Below are 10,350 nucleotides of genomic sequence, written 5' to 3'. Positions count from 1 at the left end.
GTAGAGGCATACTAGGACACTCTGTTTGTCTATGTATTCGCACATGTATTAAGTTTCTGGTTAATACAACTCTAGCATGAATAATAAACATTTATCATGATATAAGGAAATATAAATAACAACTTTATTATTGCCTCTAGGGCATATTTCCTTGAAGATCTTGCGTGATCATAGGAATTTTTTTGAAATTGCATGCTACTTTTCCCAACAGTGGCATCCGAGCGAGGTCTATGCCTAGATGATATGCACGAGTAGAACACAAAGAGTTGTGGTCGACAATAGTCATACTGCTTACCACCAACATGTTATTTTGATTCGGCGGTATTGTTGGATGAAGCGGCCGGGACCAACCTTACATGACCACGTTCATGAGACCGGTTCCACCGACAGACATGCAACTTGTTTTGCATAAAGGTGGCTGGCGGGTGTCTGTTTCTCCAACTTTAGTTGAATTGAATTTGACTACGGCCGGTCCTTGTTGAAGGTTAAAAAAGCACACTTGACCAAAAATCGTTGTGGTTTTGATGCGTAGGTAAGAACGGTTCTTAGTAGAAGCCCGTAGCAGCCACGTAAAACTTGCAACAACAAAGTGAGGACGTCTAACTTGTTTTTGCAGGGCATGTTGTGATGTGATATGGTCAAGACATGATGTGATATACGTTGTTGTATGAGATGATCATGTTTTGTAAAAGTTATCGGCAACTGGCAGGAGCCTTATGGTTGTCGCTTTATTGTATGAAATGCAAACGCCATGTAATTGCTTTACTTTATCACTATGCATTAGCGATAGTTGTAGTAGCAATAGTTGGCGAGACGACAACGACGCTACGATGGAGATCAAGGTGTCAACCCAGTGACGATGGAGATCACGATGGTGCTTTGGAGATCGAGATCAAAGGCACAAGATGATGATGGCCATATCATGTCACATATTTTGATTGCATGTGATGTTTATCTTTTATGCATCTTATTTTGCTTAGTAGGGCGGTCGCATTATAAGATGATCCCTTACTAAAATTTCAAGATATAAGTGTTCTCCCTGAGTATGGACCGTTGTGACAGTTCATCGTGCTGAGACACCACATGATGATCGGGTGTGATAAGCTCTACGTTCACATACAACGGGTGCAAGACAGTTTTGCACATGCGGAATACTCGGGTTAAACTTGACGAGCCTAGCATGTACAGACATGGCCTCGGAACACTAGAGACCGAAAGGTCGAACGTGAATCATATAGTAGATATGATCAACATAGAGATGTTCACCATTGAAGACTACTCCATCTCACGTGATGATCAGACATGGTTTAGTTGATTTCGATCACGTAATCATTTAGACGACTCGAGGGATGTCTATCTAAGTGGGAGTTCTTAAGTAATATGATTAATTGAACTTAATTTATCATGAACTTAGTCCTGATAGTATTTGCATATCTATGTTGTAGATCAATAACTTGCGTATAGCTCCCCTGTTTTATTTTTGATATGTTCCTAGAGAAAACTAGGTTGAAAGATGATAGTAGCAATGATGCGGACTGGGTCCGTGATTTGAGGATTATCCTCATTGCTGCATAGCAGAATTATGTCCTTGATGCACCACTAGGTGACAAAGAGTGAGGTGGCCCCCACCCCCCGCCCGTTTTGAAAAACTTAACGGGCCACCTCTTTGCCGTCCGCTAGCAAACGGCAAAGAGGCAAAAAAGCGGACGGCAAAGGGGGGCGGACGGCAAAGAGCCTACTACCTAACGGCCCGTACCCCCGCCCGTTACTCGCTTCTTCCCTCTCCCTCCCACGCCGCCGTTTCTCTCCTCCCACGCCGCCGCCCGCCGCGCGCCGCCGCCGCCCCGTCGCCCCCGCCGCCCCGGCTCGCCGCCGCCCTCACCGCCCCGGCCCCCCGCCGCCCCGCGCCCCCCGCGCCCCCCCGCCCCGCCGCCCCGGCTCGCCGCCGCCCCGGGGCCCCGTCGCCCTCACCGCCCCGGCCCCCCGCCGCCCCGCACCCCCCGCCGCCCCGCGCCCCCCGGGGCCCCGTCGCCCCCGCCGCCCCGGCTCGCCGCCGCCCCCAGGCCGCCTCCTCCACCGCCCCGCCCCCTCCTCCACCGGCCTCCTCCACCCCCCAGGTGAGCCCCCATTTTTCAGTTTTTTTTTTCAGTTTTTTTCCTTTTTAGTTTTAGTTTTAGTTTAGATTTAGATTTAGTTTTAGTTTTAGGTTTAGTTTTAGGTTTAGGTTTAGTTTTAGGTTTAGGTTGTAGAAGAAAAAAGAAGAAGAGGAAGAAGAAGAAGAAGAGAAAAAGAGGAGAGGAGGAGAAGAAGAAGAGGAAAAAGGAAAGGAAGAAGAAGAAGAGGAGGAGGAGAAGAAAAAAGAAGAAGAGGAAGAAGAAGAAGAAAAAAGAGGAGAGGAGGAGAAGAAGAAGAGGAAAAAGGAAAGGAAGAAGAAGAAGAGGAGGAGGAGAAGAAAAAAGAATAAGAGGAAGAAGAAGAAGAAAAAAGAGGAGAGGAGGAGAAGAAGAAGAGGAAAAAGGAAAGGAAGAAGAAGAAGAAAAAAGAGGAGAGGAGGAGAAGAAGAAGAGGAAAAAGGAAAGGAAGAAGAAGAAGAGGAGGAGGAGAAGAAAAAAGAAGAAGAGGAAGAAAAGGAAGAATAGGAAGAAGAAGAAAAGGAAAAAAGAGGAAAAAAACCCCGACCCAACACGGCACCCCGACCCCGACCCGGCACCCCGACACGACACCCCGACCCCTAGACCCCGACCCCGACACCCCGACCCCGAGCCTGACCCGACACCCCGACCCCGACACCGACACGGCACCCCGACCCCGACCCCGACACCCCGACCCCGACCCCGACACCCCGACCCCGAGCCTGACCCGACACCCCGACCCTGACACGGCACCTCGACCCCGACCCGGCACCCCGACCCGACACCCCGACCCCGAGACCCCGACCCCGACACCGACACGACACCCCGACACCGACACCCTGACACCACACCCACCCATACCCCGACACCGACACGGCACCCCGACCCCGACCCGGCACCCCCACCCGGCACCCCGACCCGACACCCCGAACCCGAGACGGCACCCCGACCCGACACCCCGACCCGACACCCCGACCTGGCACCCCGACCCGACACCCCGACCCCGAGACCCCGACCCCGAGCCTGACCCGACACCCCGACCCCGACACCGACACGGCACCCCGACCCCGACCCGGCACCCCGACAAGACACCCCGACCCTGAGCCTGACCCGACACCCCGACCCCGACACCGACACGGCACCCCGACCCCGACCCGGCTCCTCGACCCGACACCCCGACCCCGAGACCCCGACCCCGACACCGACACGACACCCCGACACCGACACCCTGACACCACACCCACCCTTACCCCGACACCGACATGGCACCCCGACCCCGACCCCGAGACGGCACCCCGACCCGACACCCCGACCCGGCACCCCGACCCGACACCCCGACCCCGAGACCCCGACCCCGAGCCTGACCCGACACCCCGACCCCGACACCGACACGGCACCCCGACCCCGACCCGGCACCCCGACCCGACACCCCGACCCCGAGACCCCGACCCCGACCCCGACACGGCACCCCGAGACCGACACGACACCCCGACCCCCGACACCTCCCGAAAAGGTGTTCTTTGGCCTTCCAGAAGCCGACGGGGTCATATATTTGTGAATTATTAGTTAGGTCATATATCTTTCGATTTTGTTATGAAAAACATCATATATAATTGTGTTGATCGGGTAGTTTTAAATGTGCAGTTGTTTCATCGCTGCGAGGTTTGGTGTTCGACGACCTCGCCGTGCGTTTGACGAGCTCTACCCCTTCGTTCGTGGGTGAGCACAAATGACATGTCGTCCTCCCCCATTAATTATTTGATCTATTCCGATGAAACTTGATAGCTAGCTACATATGTGTCTTGAATCATCAGTATGCGTAACCAATATGTGTCTCCCGTTCGAAAGTGTCATAGTTATAAATATGCATGCATTTGCATATTTATAACCTTGATTCTTTCGAATTGTCCAACGCTATCCATGGACAGCCCGAGTATGTTTAGATTGGGTTCGTTTTCCCATATGCTTTGCTCCGGATCCGACGCATAAATTTCGTCAGTGCCTCCCCTGTTGTTCTCCGGGTACACATCCTCTCTGTTTATTGCAGAGACGTGTATCAGGAGAACAGCGGGGAGGTGCTGCCGAAATTTTGCGTAGGATCCGGAGCATAGCATGGGAAAATGAACCCAATCTAAACATACTCGGGTGGGATTAGGACCTATCATTACCTATTAGAGTGTAGGTTGCATGGACGTAATAAAATTGACAAAGTAGATCAACTGATGAATACATACATGGTGAATTATATATATATATATATATATATATATATATATATATATATTTGTTGTGTGTCTAGTAGCTCTGAAAGTCAAGATGAGTGATCGTGCGTGGATGTACACCGGTCACACTGGTCAGAACAAATGGAGCACTGAATGGTTCACAAAAACCAAGGGGTTTGTGCGAGCCGCATTTGCAAATGGCCAGAGGAAAACCTGGTGCCCCTGTTTACGGTGCGGCAATTGGGAAAAGAGGACAGAGGCTGAAATGGGCAAACACCTGCAGAAGAGTGGTTTTACGCCCGATTATACGGTGTGGACATTTCATGGTGAGTCTGCCCAACGTGACCGAGCTGAGGTGGATCGTCGTCGCACCGACGAGCATGGTACCGGGATGGAAAACATGGTGCAAGACTTTGATGATGCTCGGGATTCAGACGAGGAGATGGAGGAATCTGCAAAGGCCTTCAATGAAATGTTGGAGTCTTCAAAACGTCCGCTCCATGAGCACACTGAGCTTTGTCAGTTGGATGCCATCTCACAAGTAATGGCTCTGAAGGCTCAGTTCAACTTGGGCAGAGAATGCTACGATGCAATGATGACAGTATTTGGCCGCTTTCTACCCAAAGGCCATGTAATGCCTGCAAACCTATACCAGTCGGACAAAATCCTCCGTGCACTGAAGATGCCCTATGATAAGATACATGCCTGTGAGAAAGGATGTGTCTTGTTTAGGCTTGACTATGCAGACTTGAACTATTGTCCCATTTGCAAGTCTTCCAGGTATGTTGTGGTAGACAACGGTATGGGTGAGAAGACACAGACCAAAATCCCCGTTAGTGTTCTTCGGTATATGCCAATCGTACCAAGACTTCAACGTCTTTTCATGGTCGAAGAGACGGCCAGACAGATGACATGGCACAAAACGGGCAAAAGAACCAAACTAGATGCAGATGGGAATCTGATGATTGTACACACATCGGATGGTGTTGCGTGGAAAAAGTTTGATGAATTACATGGTGACAAAGCGGCAGATCCGAGGCATCCTCGAGTCGGATCAGCACGGATGGGTTCAGTGTGTTTGGTATGACGGCAGCCCAATACAGTTGTTGGCCCGTATTTGTCTTTCCACTCAATCTCCCCCCGGACAGATTATGCAAAGAAAGAACATTTTCCTGACGTTGATAATTCCAGGGCCCAACTATCCGGGGAAAAATATGAATGTGTACATGCAACCGCTTAAGGACGAATTGCAAGAAGCCTGGGATAATGGGTTCAAGACATACGATGCCTATAGCAAACGGAACTTCATAATGCATGTCTGGTACATGTACTCGACGCATGACTTGCCGGCGTATGCGCTATTCGTTGGCTGGTGTGTGCATGGAAGGTTCCCGTGCCCCACATGCAAGGGAGCTCTTGAGTTTCGTTGGCTTCAGGCCGGTCGCAAGTTTTCTTGCTTCGACATGCATAGAGAGTTCCTGAATCCTCGCCATAAGTTCAGGAAAGACAAGAAGAACTTCATCAGAGGTAGAGTTGTCAAAAACTCTGCACCACATGCATTGACAGGCCAACAGACCCTGGATCAGTTAAACGCTCTCGAGCCAGATCCCGAGCGTCCAGGGTACTTCAAGGGGTATAATTCTAAGCACGCCTGGACTCACAAAACATGCTTATGGGATCTGCCTTACTTCAAAGACCTCCTTTGCCCACACAACATCGACGTGATGCACACTGAGAAGAATATCGCCGAGGCACTTTTTGGTACATTGTTCGGCATAGATGGGAAGTCAAAGGATAATACTAAGGCTAGAGTCGATCTGGAGGCGCTATGTGATAGGCCGTTACAAAACATGAAAGAACCGAAAGGAAAGCAGAACTGGACGAAGCCAAAGGCATGGTTCAATCTTGGAAGGCCGGCTATGAGGGAAATTATCTTGTGGGTGAAAATGCAGTTGATGTTCCCCGATGGGTATGCAGCGAATCTACAGAGGGGAGCCAGTCTTGATAAATTGAAGATATTTGGTCTCAAGAGTCATGATTGGCACATATGGATTGAGCGGGTAATGCCGGTGATGTTGCGTGGCTTCATCCCTGAGGATGAATGGCTAGTACTGGCAGAACTCAGCTATTTCTTCCGTGTTCTTTGTGCGAAAGAACTATCGCCTGGCGTGCTAGAAGAAATGGAAGAGTTGGCGCCGGAGTTGATCTGCAAGTTAGAGAAGATCTTTCCACCGGGCTTCTTTAATCCAATGCAACATTTGATTTTGCATCTCCCGACCGAGGCAAGATTGGGGGGGCCCGTGCAAAATCGTTGGTGCTACCCAACTGAGAGGATGCAGAAGACGCTTCGACAAAAATGTAAAAATAAACGTAGAATTGAAGCATCGATGGCTGAGGCATTCATCACTGAGGAGGCGGCAAACTTCGTGACAGCACACTACGAAGCCAAAAATCGTCATTTGCATAATCCGAAGCCTCGGTACAATGCTGACGACCCTAAAAAGGGTGGATCCAACCTCAGCCTATTCAAAGGGAATCTCGCACCAGCCAGTGTTTCAAATCCAGTATCTTTGGATAACGAACAATGGCGGACCATTTCGTTGTATATCTTCAACAACCTGATAGAAGTGCGGCCGTAAATCGAGTAAGTTCTCGGTACATAGTTTCGCAACTTCTATTTCCTTTGAACTGCTCTTATTCCTGGATATTTCATACAGTCGATACGTCGCCTTATTCTCGTATGGAGCGGTGATCCAAAAGGATTCTGTCGAAGAGTATGAGCTTCTCGCAAAGCAAGGTGGCGGCTATCCCGGTTTCATCTCTTGGTTCAAACAAACGGTAATTTCTATTAGACTTGTAGGCTAATTTGTAGGCGGCTATCCCGGTTTCATTCGCTAATTTGTGCGTAATGCAACAATCCTTTCATATTAAACTTGTAGGCTAATTCAGAGTCTATGGACGCCGAATTGAGACAAGTCGCTAATGGTTTTGACTATAAGGTCCGTTCATTTGACAAATACGACATCAACGGGTATCGCTTTCGTACCTATGGCAAAGAGCTATCTATGGCCGACCGAAAGTCTACAAATTGTTGTGTATCTGCTATCGGCGAAGGAGGTACCGAGTATTATGGGAGAGTTGAAGCAATTTATGAACTTCTATTCTATGGTGAAAACCCATCGAATGTCGTAGTCTTCAAATGTTATTGGTTTCAGCCGAAGGAGACTAGAAGAACTCATGAACATATAGGGCTAGTTGAAATCAACCAAAGCACCCATTTAGATGTTCCTGATGTCTATATTACGGCTCAATAGGCGACCCAAGTATTCTATCTACCGTGGGCCTGCCAAACTAATCCAAATCTGAAAGGTTGGGATGTCGTTTATGAAGTGCCGCCACGTGCTAGACTATCTCCCCCAAAGGAAGAGGATTATGAACCTCACATTAACCCAGACACATATGAAGGAGAATTCTTCCAAGAGACACGTCTTTCCAAAAAGCGTTTCAAGAACCGCTATACTTCACCCCAAAACATTGAAGTAGACAGCGACAGTGAATCCGACATCACCCCAGAGGAGGAACAAGAAGAGCCGGAACAAGAAGAGGTTACTGCTGCGGATGACCTGTCATTGCTTGACCGATTACGTCAAGGTGGCCTTGCACATGTTGATGCCACTGAACCCTATGAGCCCGTCATTGATTATAGTGATGATGATGATTATGCATTTATTGATGATACTGATCGAGATTATTAGTAGTGTCAGGTATTAAATTTTTTAATGTTGTACTTGATGATGATACACTTAAGTGATACACATATTATTATTCATGTCGGTCTTTTTTTTATGTTGTACTAATTTCGTTTACTGTTTGTCATGGCAGGTGTTGAAAGATGGTGGGCGCTGGTCGGGAGCACGCCAAGGCCCCTTCTTCCTCGGCGCGTGGTCTGAGGTCTTCGCTTCCAGACGTACCTCTTCGCCGAGCGTTGCTGGACAGTATGTCCACACCGTCGGGCCCTTCTTCGTCCACCGCGGTGCCCAGCAGGGGACGAGGTAGGAAGAGAGGAGGTGGGGCACGTGGTCGCGGGAGAGGAGGTAGGGTGACTCCTAGGGCGCCTTCCTCGCCGCCACCCCCAGCTGTTTCACCCGAGCACGTGACTGCGAGGGTGGACTCATCCGAGGAGGAGGCTACACGGACTCCGGTCCACGAGCCTCCGGTCCACGGGTCTTGGGCCCACGAGCCGCGGGTCGACTGGCCTTCGGCCCATGAGAGTTCGGCCCACGAGACCCCGGAGGAGCACACGTCCGGATGGGGTACCTGGCCGGATCAGCCCGAGGAGCCGAGTGGCCATGCTGATGATGGCGGGGAGCCGACTGATCTTGAGGAGGAGGGTGGCACCGTCTACCAGCGTGGTGCTACACGGCTCCCGTCCGTGCCGGCGACCCGCGAGCAGAGGTGGTTGATCTTCCCTGATGGGGAGAGGTACGTAAGTGCATTTAATATTTTTGTACCTTCTGCATTCCGTTTCTTCAAATAACTAATGCGTTGGCCTTGTCATGCTGCAGGGGTTGGGACCACCATCATAGTGTCCGCCGGCCCAACTCCGTCCTTGGAGTTCTTTGCCGGCAAAACTTCCCGGGGTTTGTCACGTTGCCTGGTGAGGGTAGGCTTCCAGAGGTTGGGTTGGGCTGGGAGCACTACGTGGCTACCCCAGCCCCGCCGGATGTCATTATCGATGGTGTCGTGTGCGACACGAGGGCAGACATGGTGATCAGGACGTTCTGGGTAATTTCTCCTTTACACATTTCAAAATCTTCAACTAGCTAGTTATTAATTGTACTAATCAATATTGCCTCATTTGATTGCAGACATTCTACAGGTGTGAGGAGGGATACGAGGAGGACTGCGCAAATGTTATCCAGAACGTCTGCAAGCGCCTACTCCAGAACTTACGGCACGAGGCTCGGGTGCAGGCTGTTCGAGACTACTACGCCTTGCGTGGTATCAAGAAGACCAAGCCGGCGTGCCGCGATAAGTTCCTGAGTAAGGAGCAGTACATGAAGGTAATTCTTAAGGCCTTCTACTTAAGTTCCTTCATTTAGTAATTCTTAGCCGTAGCGCTCAAGTTTCTATTTGCTAACTTAGGCGCCTCCGAGATGGTGTGCGGATCGGATGGATTGTTGGGAGGTGTTGGTCGATGAGTGGTGCTCACAAGAATGGCTAGCCCTCCACAACCAGGCCAAGGACAAACGTGCCCAAATGGAAGGTGTGCCACACCATCAAGGCAGCTCCAACTTATATCAGTTCGGGCGCAACTGGGTATGTGGTTTGCTTCATGATTCATGCAATTCATTCATCATGCTAGCTTGAGCCCTTTAATTACTAATTTTCATTGTTTCTCTCTTTCAGGCACGCCACAATAAGGCGGATAAGGTGCCAGAGGTGTACGACCTGTATGCCATGGCCCACACTGGCTCTTACAAGAAAGTCAAGGCTTTCTCTCAGTCTGACCTCGATGATGCAAACAACTTCACCAACATCTCCTCCCACAACAAGCTCGTGAGATATAGAGATGAGGGGAAGGCGAGGAAAGGGGAGGACTTTAACCCGAGCCAGGGTCCCATTGATCCAGAGCTGGTGATGATATTTGGTGGCGGGAGGTCCCATGGCTCCATAGCCATTGGAGATGGACTTATCCGTTGTCCTAGCACTCTCCCGGAGATCAAGGCGCGCCAGTCGAGCTCCGCTCCTGAGATAAGGCCTCGTGAACGGCCAGTGCAACTCGCCATCAAGGTTAGTGATACGTACTCAGTTATCTTTCTCCATTACATTGTGTGCGCTTCCATCAATGATTACAAATGGTCATGTGAGTGGTGTTGCAGGCTGCTATACAGACTGAGAGAGATAGAACGGAGAAACTTCTGGCGGAGGCGGCGGAGAGGCAGCGGGAGATGGAGGAGAGGACGAGAAAGATGATGGAGGAGGAGAGGGCACGG

Source organism: Aegilops tauschii, chromosome 2, assembly GCF_002575655.3.
Source record: "Aegilops tauschii subsp. strangulata cultivar AL8/78 chromosome 2, Aet v6.0, whole genome shotgun sequence".
Classification (NCBI taxonomy): domain Eukaryota; kingdom Viridiplantae; phylum Streptophyta; class Magnoliopsida; order Poales; family Poaceae; genus Aegilops; species Aegilops tauschii.
This window is presented reverse-complemented; position numbering follows the sequence as displayed.